This window comes from Ranitomeya variabilis, chromosome 5 (genome assembly GCF_051348905.1).
Source record: "Ranitomeya variabilis isolate aRanVar5 chromosome 5, aRanVar5.hap1, whole genome shotgun sequence".
Lineage (NCBI taxonomy): Eukaryota > Metazoa > Chordata > Amphibia > Anura > Dendrobatidae > Ranitomeya > Ranitomeya variabilis.
In genome coordinates, this window is record NC_135236.1 from 389,282,156 (window position 1) to 389,299,347 (window position 17,192).

Sequence of the window (17,192 nt, forward strand, 5' to 3'; positions counted from 1 at the left end):
ATGAGCAGGCAGTGCGGAGGGGTATGAGCAGGCAGAGCGGAGGGGTATGAGCAGGCAGAGCGGAGGGGTATGAGCAGGCAGAGCGGAGGGGTATGAGCAGGCAGAGCGGAGGGGTATGAGCAGGCAGAGCGGAGGGGTATGAGCAGGCAGAGCGGAGGGGTATGAGCAGGCAGAGCGGAGGGGTATGAGCAGGCAGAGCGGAGGGGTATGAGCAGGCAGAGCGGAGGGGTATGAGCAGGCAGTGCGGAGGGGTATGAGCAGGCAGTGCGGAGGGGTATGAGCAGGCAGAGCAGAGGGGTATGAGAAGGTAAAGCAGCACAGCGGAGTTAGTTGGAGAGCAGCCAGCAGAGCTGATGGGTATGAGCAGGCAGAGCAGAAGAGCGGAGGGGTATGAGCAGGCAGAGCGGAGGGGTATGAGCAGGCAGAGCGGAGGGGTATGAGCAGGCAGAGCGGAGGGGTATGAGCAGGCAGTGCGGAGGGGTATGAGCAGGCAGTGCGGAGGGGTATGAGCAGGCAGAGCGGAGGGGTATGAGCAGGCAGTGCAGAGGGGTATGAGCAGGCAGAGCGGAGGGGTATGAGCAGGCAGAGCGGAGGGGTATGAGCAGGCAGTGCGGAGGGGTATGAGCAGGCAGTGCGGAGGGGTATGAGCAGGCAGTGCGGAGGGGTATGAGCAGGCAGTGCGGAGGGGTATGAGCAGGCAGTGCGGAGGGGTATGAGCAGGCAGAGCGGAGGGGTATGAGCAGGAAGAGCGGAGGGGTATGAGCAGGCAGAGCGGAGGGGTATGAGCAGGCAGTGCGGAGGGGTATGAGCAGGCAGTGCGGAGGGGTATGAGCAGGCAGTGCGGAGGGGTATGAGCAGGCAGAGCAGAGGGGTATGAGCAGGAAGAGCGGAGGGGTATGAGCAGGCAGAGCGGAGGGGTATGAGCAGGCAGAGCGGAGGGGTATGAGCAGGAAGAGCGGAGGGGTATGAGCAGGCAGTGCGGAGGGGTATGAGCAGGCAGAGCGGAGGGGTATGAGCAGGAAGAGCGGAGGGGTATGAGCAGGCAGAGCGGAGGGGTATGAGCAGGCAGTGCGGAGGGGTATGAGCAGGCAGTGCGGAGGGGTATGAGCAGGCAGTGCGGAGGGGTATGAGCAGGCAGAGCGGAGGGGTATGAGCAGGAAGAGCGGAGGGGTATGAGCAGGCAGAGCGGAGGGGTATGAGCAGGCAGTGCGGAGGGGTATGAGCAGGCAGTGCGGAGGGGTATGAGCAGGCAGTGCGGAGGGGTATGAGCAGGCAGTGCGGAGGGGTATGAGCAGGCAGAGTGGAGGGGTATGAGCAGGCAGTGCGGAGGGGTATGAGCAGGCAGTGCGGAGGGGTATGAGCAGGCAGAGCGGAGGGGTATGAGCAGGCAGTGCGGAGGGGTATGAGCAGGCAGAGCGGAGGGGTATGAGCAGGCAGAGCGGAGGGGTATGAGCAGGCAGAGCGGAGGGGTATGAGCAGGCAGAGCGGAGGGGTATGAGCAGGCAGTGCGGAGGGGTATGAGCAGGCAGTGCGGAGGGGTATGAGCAGGCAGAGCAGAGGGGTATGAGAAGGTAAAGCAGCACAGCGGAGTTAGTTGGAGAGCAGCCAGCAGAGCTGATGGGTATGAGCAGGCAGTGCGGAGGGGTATGAGCAGGCAGAGCGGAGGGGTATGAGCAGGCAGAGCGGAGGGGTATGAGCAGGCAGAGCGGAGGGGTATGAGCAGGCAGAGCGGAGGGGTATGAGCAGGCAGAGCGGAGGGGTATGAGCAGGCAGTGCGGAGGGGTATGAGCAGGCAGAGCGGAGGGGTATGAGCAGGCAGTGCGGAGGGGTATGAGCAGGCAGAGCGGAGGGGTATGAGCAGGCAGAGCGGAGGGGTATGAGCAGGCAGAGCGGAGGGGTATGAGCAGGCAGAGCGGAGGGGTATGAGCAGACAGAGCGGAGGGGTATGAGCAGGCAGAGCGGAGGGGTATGAGCAGGCAGTGCGGAGGGGTATGAGCAGGCAGTGCGGAGGGGTATGAGCAGGCAGTGCGGAGGGGTATGAGCAGGCAGAGCAGAGGGGTATGAGAAGGTAAAGCAGCACAGCGGAGTTAGTTGGAGAGCAGCCAGCAGAGCTGATGGGTATGAGCAGGCAGAGCAGAAGAGCGGAGGGGTATGAGCAGGCAGAGCGGAGGGGTATGAGCAGGCAGAGCGGAGGGGTATGAGCAGGCAGAGCGGAGGGGTATGAGCAGGCAGTGCGGAGGGGTATGAGCAGGCAGTGCGGAGGGGTATGAGCAGGCAGAGCGGAGGGGTATGAGCAGGCAGTGCAGAGGGGTATGAGCAGGCAGAGCGGAGGGGTATGAGCAGGCAGAGCGGAGGGGTATGAGCAGGCAGTGCGGAGGGGTATGAGCAGGCAGTGCGGAGGGGTATGAGCAGGCAGTGCGGAGGGGTATGAGCAGGCAGAGCGGAGGGGTATGAGCAGGAAGAGCGGAGGGGTATGAGCAGGCAGAGCGGAGGGGTATGAGCAGGCAGTGCGGAGGGGTATGAGCAGGCAGTGCGGAGGGGTATGAGCAGGCAGTGCGGAGGGGTATGAGCAGGCAGAGCGGAGGGGTATGAGCAGGAAGAGCGGAGGGGTATGAGCAGGCAGAGCGGAGGGGTATGAGCAGGCAGTGCGGAGGGGTATGAGCAGGCAGTGCGGAGGGGTATGAGCAGGCAGTGCGGAGGGGTATGAGCAGGCAGTGCGGAGGGGTATGAGCAGGCAGTGCGGAGGGGTATGAGCAGGCAGTGCGGAGGGGTATGAGCAGGCAGAGCGGAGGGGTATGAGCAGGCAGTGCGGAGGGGTATGAGCAGGCAGTGCAGAGGGGTATGAGCAGGCAGTGCAGAGGGGTATGAGCAGGCAGTGCAGAGGGGTATGAGCAGGCAGTGCGGAGGGGTATGAACAGGCAGAGCGGAGGGGTATGAGCAGGCAGTGCGGAGGGGTATGAGCAGGCAGTGCGGAGGGGTATGAGCAGGCAGTGCAGAGGGGTATGAGAAGGTAAAGCAGCACAGCGGAGTTAGTTGGAGAGCAGCCAGCAGAGCTGATGGGTATGAGCAGGCAGAGCAGAAGGGCGAAGGGGTATGAGCAGGCAGAGTGGAGGGGTACGAGGATGTAAAGCAGCAGAGCGGAGTTAGTTGGAGAGCAGCAAAGTAGAGGGGTATGAGGAGGCAGAGGAGCGGAGTTAGTTGGAGAGCAGCGAGTGTCAGGGTGTTATCAGTGTGCAGGAATGCAGGCGCCGGCCACCCCGCTCCAGCCCGGCACAGCACACGGAGCAGACACTCGTTTCGCCTTATTTTACCTCACTGAAGAAACTTTTCCTCCTTCCCTCACTCACTCTTCTCTCTCGTTTTCAATCCTTATTTTCATCATTTCCGGAGAGTGAGAATCGTCCCCTTGTGGCAGGAGGCAGCAGCCCACCCTTCCACAGACAGAGGAGGAGGCTCGGGGCGCCGCCGCCTCCTCCTCCTCACTGCTGCAGACTAGGTGCTCTGCTCCTCTCACTTCTGTGGCTGAGGTGCGAGGACAAGTCATGAGAGAGCAGTGAGTGACTAGCAGGCTCCACACCCATCCTGTCCGGCCAGTGCTGAGGCCGGGTGTGCGATTAGTCACTCGCTCATCTCAGCATGGGGCAGGTTCCTCTGTCACACGTCCATAGCCTCATACACAGAGACACCCATGGTAGCCACAGAGCCACCCATAGTAGCACAGAGACACCCATGGTAGCCACAGAGACACCCATGGTAGTCACAGAGACACCCATAGTAGCGCAGAGACACCGATGGTAGTCACAGAGCCACCCATAGTAGTCACAGAGACACCCATGGTAGCCACAGAGACACTCATGGTAGCCACAGAGACACCCATGGTAGTCACAGAGACACCCATAGTAGCGCAGAGACACCGATGGTAGTCACAGAGACACCCATGGTAGCCACAGAGACACCCATGGTAGCCACAGAGACACCCATGGTAGTCACAGAGACACCCATAGTAGCGCAGAGACACCGATGGTAGTCACAGAGCCACCCATAGTAGTCACAGAGACACCCATGGTAGCCACAGAGACACCCATGGTAGCCACAGAGACACCCATGGTAGTCACAGAGACACCCATAGTAGCCACAGAGCCACACATGGTAGCCACAGAGCCACACATACTAGCCATACAGCCACACATAGTAGTCACAGAGCCACCCATGGTAGTCACAGAGCCACCCATAGTAGCCACAGATCCACCCATGGTAGTCACAGAGACACGCATACTAGCCACAGAGCCACACATAGTAGTCACAGAGACACCCATGGTAGCCACAGAGCCACCCATGGTAGTCACAGAGACACGCATACTAGCCACACATACTACACATACAGTACACTGCCGCACTGGTCACTGGCAGAGGGTAGACAGGAGGCTTTATTTCTCTCAGGGCTTCCCTCCGCAGTCCGGGTGTGCCCTCCTTATGTGAGTGACTGATAGCACAGAGCTGCATAGTGGTGGAGCGCTGTTAACCTTGAGCACCAGTGTCTGCCATTAGTGTTACCCCTCAGCACTGCTCCTGGCCGCAGCACCAGCTGTGCATTACACCAGCCTAAGGCTACTTTCACACTAGCGTTGTGCACTGCACGTCGCTATGCGACGTTGCGGCGCACCGACGCTAGCTGTGGAAGCGCCGCACAACGGGGGCAGCGGATGCTGTTTTCCAACGCATCCGCTGCCCCATTGTGAGGTGCAGGGAGGTGGGGGCGGAGTTCTGACGCCTTCTGATGTCCGTCAGGTCCCTTGCCGTCTGCTTCCTGCTCTGAGTGCCGTACAGTGAGAGCAGAGCGCAGCGGTGACGTCACCGCTGTGCTGTACTTTCACTTTCACTTTGCGGCGCTCAGTCAGAGCAGGAAGCAGACGGCAAGGGACCTGACGGACATCAGAAGGCGAGTATGTACTGTTTGTTATTTTTTACATTTATGCTGGTAACCAGGGTAAACATCGGGTTACTAAGCGCGGCCCTGCGCTTAGTAACCCGATCTTTACCCTGGTTACCAGTGAAGACATCGCTGGATCGGTGTCACACACACTGATTCAGCGATGTCAGCGGGACCTCAACGACCAAAAAAAGGTCCAGGCCATTCCGACACGACCAGCGATCTCACAGCAGGGGCCTGATCGCTGGTACGTGTCACACATAGCGAGATCGCTACTGAGGTCGCTGTTGCGTCACAAAACTTGTGACTCAGCAGCGATCTCGCTAGCGATCTCGCTATGTGAGACGGGGCCTATAGGAGGATATCTGTTTGTGCAGGTAACTATTACTGTGCAGAATTATTAGGCAACTTAATAAAAACCAAATATATTCCCATCTCACTTGTTTATTTTCACCAGGTAAACCAATATAACTGCACAAAATTTAGAAATAAACGTTTCTGACATGCAAAAATAAAACCCTGAAAAATGAGTGACCAATATAGCCACCTTTCTTTATGATGACACTCAACAGCCTTCCATCCATAGATTCTGTCAGTGGCTTGATCTGTTTACGATGAACATTGCGTGCAGCAGCCACCACAGCCTCCCAGACACTGTTCCGAGAGATGTACTGTTTTCCCTCCCTGTAGATCTCACATTTTATGAGGGACCACAGGTTCTCTATGGGGTTCAGATCAGGTGAAAAAGGGGGCCATGTCATTATTTTTTCTTCTTTGAGACCTATACTGGCCAGCCACGCTGTGGAGTAGTTGGAGGCATGTGATGGAGCATTGTCCTGCATGAAAATCATGTTTTTCTTGAACGATACCGACTTCTTCCTGTACCACTGCTTGAAGAAGTTGTCTTCCAGAAACTGGCAGTAGGTCTGGTAGTTGAGCTTCACTCCATCCTCAACCCGAAAAGGTCCCACAAGTTCATCTTTGATGATACCAGCCCATACCAGTACCCCACCTCCACCTTGCTGGCGTCTGAGTCAGAGTGGAGCTCTCTGCCCTTTACTGATCCAGCCTCTAGCCCATCAAGAGTCACAATCATTTCATCAGTCCATAAAACCTTTGAAAAGTCGGTCTTAAGATATTAGCCCAGTCTTGACGTTTTATCTTATGTTTCTTGTTCAAAGGTGGTCGTTTTTCAGCCTTCCTTACCTTGGCAATGTCCCTGAGTATCGCACACCTTGTGCTTTTTGTTACTCCAGTAACGTTGCAGCTCTGAAATATGGCACAACTGGTGGCAAACGGCATCTTGGCAGCTTCACGCTTGATTTTCCTCAATTCATGAGCAGTTATTTTGTGCCTTTTTTGGCCAACACGCTTCTTGCGACCCTGTTGGCTATTTGCCATGAAACGCTTGATTGTTCAGTGATCACGCTTCAAAAGTTTGGCAATTTCAAGACTGCTGCATCCCTCTGCAAGACATCTCACAATTTTGGACTTTTCAGAGCCTCTCTTCTGACCCATTTTGCAAAAGGAAAGGAAGTTGCCTAATAATTAAGCACACCTTATATAGGGTGTTGATGTCATTAGACAACACCCCTCCTCATTACAGAGATGTACATCACCTGATTTACTTAATTGGTAGTTGGCTCTCAAGCCTGAACAGCTTGGAGTAGGACATCATGTATAAAAAGTATCATGTGATCAAAATACAACTTGCCTAATAATTCTGCACACAGTGCATACTGCATGGTATTCTTTACCTCTATCATTGCCATGGCAGTAACCCTACTGCACACTTGCTTGTGACTGGCATACAACCTGTTTGTAATTTTGTTGGTTTTCTTTACAAATCACATCTCTAGTCATGTGACAGCAAGTTGCACACAAGTTGGACAAATGTTTTTGGTTACACAACTTGTCCGGAAGATGCTCTCACATGACAAAAGTCACTATATAGCCTCAGCCTTACTTAGTCACAAGCTAAACATAAATTGCTAGCTTTTACCATCCCTTGTTAAAGGGGTGTTCCCATATCCTCCATCCTGTCCCAATATGCAGTAGGTTTAATAATAATAATATTAGTAAATGCCTCCAATTAGAAATGCAGCATAGTTCTTCTGATTCACTATGTTGCTTCTTCCATGTGCAGGTCATTGCTGTAGCTTAAGTATCCGTTGTTTTCAACCACTAACAACTAACTAACTGTCACTATATGAGTATTTGTAACCATGGATACCTATGCTACTGCAATGCCCTGCACATGGAGTAAACGACATAGCAAATCAGAAGAACTATACTACATTTCTAATTGAAGGTATTTACTACTAATATTATTATTATTATTCCTACTACATATTGGGATAGGATTTTGTAGATGGGACTACCCCTTGGGCATTGTCACTAGATGGTAGAGATAAGGGATAACTTTCTGATCGTCCTCTTGGACCATTGGGAACTGGGCTCTGTAAACTATATCTGAATGGGAAAGAAGCTGAGTATGTCCACTGCATTCATTCTATGCTGGATATAGCTGAGTGATGTACTAGAAATGAATGGAGGGAGGTGCTCAAGTTCTGAAAAGCCCTATTTTCTGGATCGGTGGCAGTCCAAGCAGTCTGACTCTTGCAATCACTAAGTTATACTTTATGTGGACTCAATAGATTAAATCTTGGTGAAGCCTCTTTAATCCTCTGTACACCAATGTCCTACGTCATCCACTCAGTATTCCGTGGCATCGCGCTGAAAGAGCCCTGGCACCTGCGCACTGCAGTAGTTTACTCTGCCCGAACACTAGGACTACCGGACTGGTCACCCCCCTAGAACTACCGAATGGAGTGATTTTGTCTCCTGGCTTGTTTTCGTCTATTTTTAGAGTTTCTTGCTCCTGGTATTCTTGTAATTTTTAATGTATAGAATGTAAAATAGCAAGAATATCATCAGGCTTTAGCGCACTTCTTCTAGCCATATTAGGAAAACTGCAGGCCATATTCTACTGAAATGAAGTAGTCCAATCGAGAGTTCACTGTTTAACTGACAAATGTCCTGTATATGTCCTGGGTATGTCAAGTATATTTGCAAAAATGCTAATTATTCTAAGTCTAAGCCAACATTTATTCTAAACATACAAGAAAATGAAAACTAAAAGAAATAATAACATTTAGCGACAAAGACTAGCAAGATATAGTAGGGAGTCAAAATAACTCCCTTTGGTAATTAAAGGTAAATTTTGAAAAAAAGGTCCTTTTTTTTTTCAAAATTATTTATTGACACAAAATGTTGTTTCGCATCCTAAATGAGTAAAAGTCACCGAGTCTCCAGCTAGAATTCGGAAAAATGCAGTCACAGAAGAGAAAAAAAAATTGCGAGGAGTCAAAATGACTCCATTGGTAGTTCTAGTGCTACTCAGGGCAGAGAAGTATACCTGTGCAGGAGCTCAATCCCGGTGAATACTGTGTGGATGACATAGGACTCGTCACCCACACCAAGCACAGAAGGAGGACAACATCGAAAGATGAAGGCAGACACCGGGCCAAGACCAGCGACACGCATCAGACCTGACCGCCCCGCAGGTCAATATATTGAAAAGTGTTTTTCTTTGGTTGCAAGCCAGATCAGGGGTATATATTCATTAGAATGCTGTATATCAGGGCTGAAAGGTGGTGCTCTTATCTCACATGGGACAAACCTGGTGACAGGTCCCCTTTAAAGGGTTTTTACTACTCCTACTTGGAACAGCATAATATAGATCTAGCAGTTATCTGACTGTTGAGCTCTGTATAACTTCACACACACTGCTGATTGGCAGCTTTCTACAGCGTTCTATGTATAGTGTACACAGAAAGCTGCCAACCGTTGGTAAGGGTGTGCTTATAAAGAGCTCATGAAAACTAGCCCTCTAATCATAGTCTCCTTCTGATAAAACAGGAATTTTATCAGAACTATATTAGAATCGCAGCACTCCTGCTCTGATCGGGCAGCGATCATGCTGTGATCAATCAGAATGACTGACCAATCACAGCGATCTGAGTGTGGGGACCAACGGCATGGGTGACAGCTGTCGGCACTGAACTGTCACTGGAAACACGCAGTGTGAGTTCAAAGTCATGACAGGCATAGGACGTCATGATGCGGGTACTAACACTCGCTCATGACTGTCCTGTATCCATCATTGGGCGTTAAGGGGTTAAAGAGGCGGTCGAAAATGCAAATTAATGTTCATCATAAATCCCTCACTATTTAATGTTATAATCTATACAATTTTATAATATAGTTTAATTAAAAATTCTAACTACATTTCTTTTCTTTTTTTTCTACTTCATTTTTGATGACACCTCGTTTGAGAATCCCAGTGCATGCTGGAAGGGAAGACTCAAACAAAGCATCATCAGGTGTCAGAGGCTGTGGTCACTAGTCCAGTCCCGAAATGAAGGTCACTGATAACGCTTTGTTTCAAAGAGGGGGCAGGAGCTACAGCAGTGACCACAGCCCCTGCCCCCTGGTCAGTGGCATAATTACAAAGTTATGGGCCCCGATGCGAACTTCCAAATGGCCCCCCCCCCCTGCAGCCCTGCCATACAATTCTCATAGTATAATGCAGCCCCTCCATACAGGGGCAGTGAGAAAGACACGAGCAAATGGTGACGAGGGGGCAGGGGAGAGGGCACAAGGGGGCTAGGGAAGACAGGCACAAGGGTAACATAGGGGGGCTAGGAAGCAAGGAAGACAGGCACAAGGGGAGACATGAGGGCTAGGAGGCAGGAGAGAAGGTTACAAGGGGACTAGTGGGCAAGGGAGACTGACACAAGGGAGACTGATACAAGGGGACTAGTGGGCAATGGAGACTGACACAAGGGGACACGGGGACAAGCACAAGGGGACAAGGGAGACAGGCACAACGGGACACACAGGGACTAGTGAGCAAGAGAAACTGACACAAGGGGACACACGGGGACAAGGGATACAAGCACAAGGGGACACACAGGGACAAGTGGGAAAGGGAGACTAACACAGGGACTAGAGGGCAAGGGAGACTGACACAAGCACAAGGGGACAAAGGAGACTGACACAAGCACAAGGGGACAAAGGAGACAGGCACATGGGGACACACAGGGACTAATGGGCAAGGGAGACTGGCACACGGGGACAAGGGACACAAGCATAAGGGGACAAGGGAGACAGGCTCAAGGAGACACATGGGCCCCTGACCTGCCAGAGCTGCTAGCAGCGGTGACTGCTGCGACCGTGGTAGTTACGCCCCTGCCTCACACACACACACACACACACACACTACAGATATCACACACACACTACAGATATCACACACACACACACACACACACACACACACACATACTACAGATATCACACACACACACACTACAGATATCACACACACACACACTACAGATATCACACACACACACACACACTACAGATATCACACACACACATTCTACAGATATCACACACACACACACTACAGATATCACACACACACACACTACAGATATCACACACACTACAGATATCACACACACACACATACTACAGATATCACACACACACACTACAGATATCACACACACACACACACACTACAGATATCACACACACACACACACTACAGATATCACACACACACATTCTACAGATATCACACACACACACACTACAGATATCACACACACACACACTACAGATATCACACACACACACACACACACTACAGATATCACACACACACATTCTACAGATATCACACACACACACTACAGATATCACACACACACACACTACAGATATCACACACACTACAGATATCACACACACACACATACTACAGATATCACACACACACACTACAGATATCACACACACACACACACACTACAGATATCACACACACACACATACTACAGATATCACACACACACATACTACAGATATCACACACACACACATACTACAGATATCACACACACACACACACACACACACTACAGATATCGGACACACACACACCAGATACCAGCTCATATGCACAACTCACAATCTCCTCTCTGGTACAGGGGTGGCTGATGTAAACCGGCTGCAGCTCCTCAGCTTCTCCTGACTAAAGCGGCTCTGTCCCGCACCTCCCCCCTGCTCTCGCCTTCTGTCCCGGGGCTGCAGAGCAGGAGAAGCTGTCTCACCGTGATGACTGGAGCTGCTTCCTGTGTCTCATGTGCCCCGGCTGCCCCCTCCGCCTAGATACGCCTCGGACTGTTGCCGTGCAGGAGGAATCTCCTGCACTGCAACATGGTGTTGGGTGCCTCTGACCTGCCGGGCCCCTAACCCCCCGGGCCCGGTCGCACTGGCGACCGCGGTAGTTACGCCCCTGCCCCTGGTGACATTCAAACAAAGCATCATCAAAAAGGAAATAGGAAAAAAAATAAAGAAAAGCAGTTAGCTAGTGTAGGATAAGGGATTTTTAATGAGAGCACCACTCGAGAATTGTGGGATTTTTCAGCGCTGGAGTGGTGCTTCTAATCTTCTAATCTAAGGTGCCTACCTGTAGGCATATACTTACCTGCCGCCATATTCACTTTCTATCAGCGCTGCTTCGGTTTCACTGCGCCATCTCGTGACTGCAACTTCTGACTGGCCAGAAGTCTGAAGTCACAATCATAAGCTCTCAATGTACGTTAACAACTCTAAGCGACCCACACCTCCCACTTATTGCTTCCAGGGCACAGAACCATATATTATTGGGGGCAGTGTCTGGTATTGCAGCTAAGTCCCATTTATTTAAGTGCAGCTGAGCAGCGATTCCAGGCAGAACCACCACAATGGTGCATCAACACTTAGCATCTCCTGTGTTGAAAATAAAGGAATACTTGCAAAAACAGACTTATTTTTATTTTATTTTTTAAATTTCAATTCCGTAGTCTAAGACCGAAATGGTGTCCTTAACTGCACTTTATTTAGACTCCAAATGAGTCCAAATGTTGGGTCCTTAGCCAGCATAAAGTTATGGCCTCTGCTTTAGATTGATAAATGTTCTTTGTTGGAGAACCCCTTTGCCTCCTTCCTTTCAATAGCTGTACCTGCTGGGAGGCACATGCTAATGCTAAACGCTTAATGGTTATTCCTCCAGCAATCCCAAGAATGGGAATAGAGCTGACCTTGAGCATAAACAAGTCTGCTTCATTCTCAGCCCTATTCCCGAGACTGAGGGTAGGTGCACACGATCAGTAAACGCTGCGGTTTCGATGCTGCGTACTTGTGCAGCATCCAACACGCAGCGGCCAGCTGTTACAGCATAGTGGAGGGATTTCAAGAAATACCATGCCTACTATGCATCTGGAGACACCTGCGGCTCACCCGCGGAGACGGACATGTGGCATGTCTCTCCAGATCTCAGCATTTTAATTTCACCCATACAGTGTATTAGACGCAGTGAATTTGCATGGTTCAGTGAACACATGGAGAGTCACCTGCTTATATTTTTCTTTTTTTGCATTGGATCTAATTTCCCTCTACCTTGGTATATGCAGATAATTTGATTACTGGAACCACTATATTCTTTACTTTACCTCTGGTGGTCTCATCCATTGATCTCTGCGATTTATAATTTGTTCTTATGTGGTATTGTGCTATACCTCTATTATGAATATATTCCATTCATTTTATTATTCCTTTTTATGTGCGGGCACCTCTGTTAGTTGTGCCACCATTTCACCATTTACTCTAATAAAGGTGTTTTATCTTCCACCTCCTGTTCATTGTGTCTTGACCTATATTTGGCTTTTCCTCTGTTGGTCCTAATGTAATTATCTGAATGGTCTGCCATTCTTTCATTTTGCACATAGAGCTCTGCCAAAAATTAAGAGACCACCACATCAAAACCCTGTCATGGGCAGCCCAATATCCAGACCTGAACCCTGTTGAAAACCTCTGGAATGTAATCAAGAGGATGATGGATAGTCACAAGCCATCAAACAAAGAAGAACTGCATAGATTTTTGCGCCAGGAGCAGTGTGAGAGATTGGTGGAAAGCATGCCAAGACGCATGAAAGCTGTGATTAAAAATCATGGTTATTCCACAAAATATGGATTTCTGAACTCTTCCTGAGTTAAAACATTAGTATTGTTGTTTCTACTTGTTTTCTTTGCATTATTTGAGGTCTGAAAGCACTGTTTTTGTTTTGTTTTTTTATTTTTACCATTTTTCTTTGTCAGAAACAAAATACTAAATTTATTGCTTGGAAATTCGGAGACATGTTGTCAGAAGTTTATAGAATAAATGAACAATTTACATTTTACTCAAAAATATACCTATAAAGAGAAAAATCAGACAATCTGAACATTTTGCAGTGGTCTCTTAATTTTTGCCAGAGCTGTATTTATCACCACTATCGACAACATGTATTTACTAAGCACCAGTTGATATATACGGTATGTATTGCTTTGGTTCAGTTTGTTGTGGTCTTAGGTCATTAGCAGAGTGGAGGGCACAGGTAGGGTTGTAGATTGAGAAGAGGGCGGAGATGTAGAGTGGTGCTGAGCTGTGGAGAGCTTTGTGGGTGAGAGTGATAAGTTTATATTAGACTCTACAGTGAATGGGCAATCAGTGCAATGTCTGGTACAGGGTAGAGGCATCGGTGTAGCTTTAGGACAGGAATATGATTCCCGCCTGCTGCATTCAGGATGGATTGGATAGCGGAGAGAATAGTAAGAGGGAGACAGATTAGTAAAGAGTTGCAATAAGTCCAGACGCGAATGAATAAAAGCTTCAGTAAGTTTTTGCAAAGTCAAAGGTAAGAATAGGTCGAATTCTAGAGATGTTTTTGAGGTGAAGGTGACATGAGCTAGCGAGTGATTGTATGCAGGGGGTGAATGAAAAATCTGAATAAAAAATGAACCCAAGACAGCGGGCATGTTGGCAGTATCGAGCATAGATATGTTAGTGGAGGGAAGAAACACAGGGAGTTAAGTTTTTGATAGATTCAGTTATAGTGGGAGGACATAATGTTATAGATCGTGGACAGACAATCATTGGTTTTGCAGTAATACAGGGCTGATGTCAGTAGATGATGTGTATAATTTGGTGTCATCAGCATAGAGATGGTGCTGAAAATCGAATCTACTGCTGGTTTCCCCAATAGGGTCAGTATATAAGAGGAGGAGGCCTATGACTGAACCTGAGGAACCTTGACAGTAATGAAGAGGAATAAAAGCCAGCAAAAGATACAGTAAAGGAGCAGTGAGAGAGGAGAACCAGGAGCAATCAGTATCTTTGAGGCATGGAGCATAGTGAGGAGGAGCTGGTGATCCACAGTGGCGAATGCTGCAGAGATATCCAGGAGAATCAGCAGGGAGTAGTGGCCATTAGATTAGCTATTAATAAATTATTAGAGACTTTGATAAGGGCAGTTTCAGTAGAGTGTAAGGAGCGGAAACCCTTTAACATATTAACTAAAAGCTAAACTTAAAGAGCTTCAATTTAAACTCTACCAACTGCCAATAAAATAAAGAGTGATAGAACAACACAAAGAAAATGTAGCTGCACAGCGCCTGTAGAAGGAAAAGGAGAGTCTAGTGATTAATAAGATGCCCGAAGCACGTAGCTTTCTAAACCCTGCGTTATTGTTTTCAGACCTGCCAATCAAAGTCAGAGGTGCAAAATGGAAGGGAACGGGCAACTGAACACAGGTATGTGAGCATCTAACTTTACTAATATTGAAGGGAGTTTCATCACATTGAAGTCTTCTTTATAAACAGCTGACAAAGGTACAAAATAATGAAAAGAGTACTACTTACCTTAAGAATCCCCGGCACTCCTGTGCCAATACTTCATTGGTTCCCTGCCAGTGTGTATAAAGCTCCAGTGATGACATGGTGTGTCGACACATGATACCTGCAACCGACACCACTGAGGTCACCACTCTGACCAGATCATGGGGGGCCAGGAAAATATGTCAGCATGGGAATGACAGGGGATGAGGATGTTCATAGTATTGTGTATTTTATCAAACATTTCATGGAAGTGGAAAACCGCTCTAATATTATTCATTGTTCTTATGTTGTTTTTCATTTTGTTACTTACTTTTATTTTGTTAAAAAATAACCCATAGCAACATTTCCACAAAAATTGGTGTCTTGTCTATGGAGGAATAAGCATTTTAGGGATCTTTTGGGTTTAATGAGAACATAATGTATGTGTGCCTGTACTCATGTAAGTATGACACAGAGAAAATACAATGTGTTGGGAAGTGTCCATGGGTTGCATCCAATAGCTTTTTGTTTGTTCTGCAGCTTTCAGTTGTTTAGACACACATTGGATATCTTACTACAAGTAAAGAAAGATGTACAATGGAATAAGCTCAATTGATCAAAATAGAAACCCTTCTCTGTCATTTCCATAATTTCTTACATATTACTGCTACTTTTTTGTTGTGCATCTGTGACTAACAGTTACTTTTTTGCTTCCACTTTCCATTCTATTGAGAAGCTGTATAATTCAGATAATTATGCGTATAACATTGCCTGCATCATTTAATAGTTGCCCAATATAATTATGCACTCAGCTTTCCAGGTACAAGAATTCAGATGTGGTTCGGTAATGTATTCCTGGTGGAGTTTCTAAGGCTCTCTATGTTTTTATCTTAAATGATGTCCCAAAGCATTAAGGCCTAGGTTATACGATACAGTAGATGCAGTTAGACAAATAGATGTGTTTTACATTAGTAGAAATTAATTGAAATCTATTACTGATGAATCCCACAGGGAACAGGGTCAACGTCATAAAATACCTTCTCTGTCCAGCACTGGAGCTTAAACTGGATTTTAGGACAGCTCTGTTTTATTCTAGCGCGCAAAGTGCTGTAGGTTTCTGTTGGAATTCATGTGGCAGCTCAGACCTCAGGAACTGGAATCTAGAGAAGTATGTATGTTTACATACACACACGCATCCATAGAAGTCTATGCTACGAATAGTCATAGAGGAACATTTTAGCCACATATGAGCGGTAACCAGTAAAAGTTATTATGTGGTCCTAGAGAACCCCTACATTTCCCTTCATAAATTTATCGATTATTGCTGTTTAATAAAATATATACATGAATAAATAGTCATCATTTTGTAATATTCACTTGTCTTTCTTCAATTGTCTCCCTTTTTTACACTAAAGTGTTGCATTTTACATGAGATATTTTCAGTTTTCACTCTAAGTGAATATATGCTGACGCCAGTGTCCTTAGAGATAACCAGCCAGAGTGAGCAACGTTCAGCCTCTGAAGATATACATTTCATACTCATAGATATTACAGACGTATAGACAAAACACTGTACTTACTGCACAATTTTCTCTTGATGTCCAGCAAAGTTCAGCTTTGCAAGTTTCCTGTAGCTCCGAATGTGTGTATATATTTATACTATACAGATGCCACACAAATGTTTGTTCATCTGTTGCAAGACGAAAACTTTCTTCAGGTCTTCTGCTCTGTTATATCTTGCCTTGCATACTTAAGCATCTGTTCCCACAGGGTGAATTGCAGAAGCACATTACAGCAGGTCATGAGTTTTTGGCTTTTCAATATGCAGTTTTCTTCATCAGAGGCCAAATATACAGACACAACTACATAGTGCTGTACTCGCGAAGTTAGCAGCCATTACACAACTCTACTTCAGAAGTCTACATACTACACCCCCACACACATACCATCACACGCCATCTAGTGCTTCACAGCACACACATAACTTTTCAGAAGATAAAGTTCAGTTTGAAAGAACAAGTTGACAACAAATGAAGTGACTTTCACAGTATTTCATACAAACAATTGCCAGGGGCAGCAGCCATTAATTCATCACAATGGAAAACTTTTTTCACTTTTAGTCATTTGTACAAGTAAGGATTATGCCCAGTATAGTGTGCAGGAAAAAGATCATGATTCCTGTTCAGAAGTAATGTCCGTCACTTAAGCACAAAAATAGGTAATCCTTTTTAGGGTATGTGTACACAATCCGTAAATGCTGATGTCCACTATGCGTGTATGTGCGTCTGCGGCTCACCCACGGAGACGGACATGCGGCGCGTCTTTCCAGACCGCTGCATGTCTGTTTATCTTGTGGAGACACGAGCCTCCACAAGATAAATGTCACCCGTACAATGTATTGGACACGGTGAATCTACACGGATTAATGAACACATGCGGATTCACCTGCGTTCAATAGCCGGCAGAGCTTTGGATCAGCGGATATGTGCTGCGTCCAAAGCGCTGCCAA

The 17,192-nt window shown here is 47.8% G+C and overlaps 1 protein-coding gene across 3 annotated transcripts in view; it reads right to left on the bottom strand.

Annotated features, from left to right (window-relative positions):
- MDFIC (MyoD family inhibitor domain containing) overlaps positions 1–16,565 on the bottom strand; it is a 215,045-nt gene extending 198,480 nt beyond the window's left edge. The window contains exon 1 of one of the 3 annotated variants that reach the window (XM_077265030.1): positions 3,312–3,547. The gene's annotated coding sequence lies outside the window, so the exon portion shown is untranslated. Of the gene's footprint in view, positions 1–3,311; positions 3,566–16,263 lie in introns of those variants that run through there. The other 2 variants (XM_077265028.1, XM_077265027.1) reach the window with 2 other exon arrangements.
- Between the last annotated feature and the right edge of the window lie 627 nt (positions 16,566–17,192).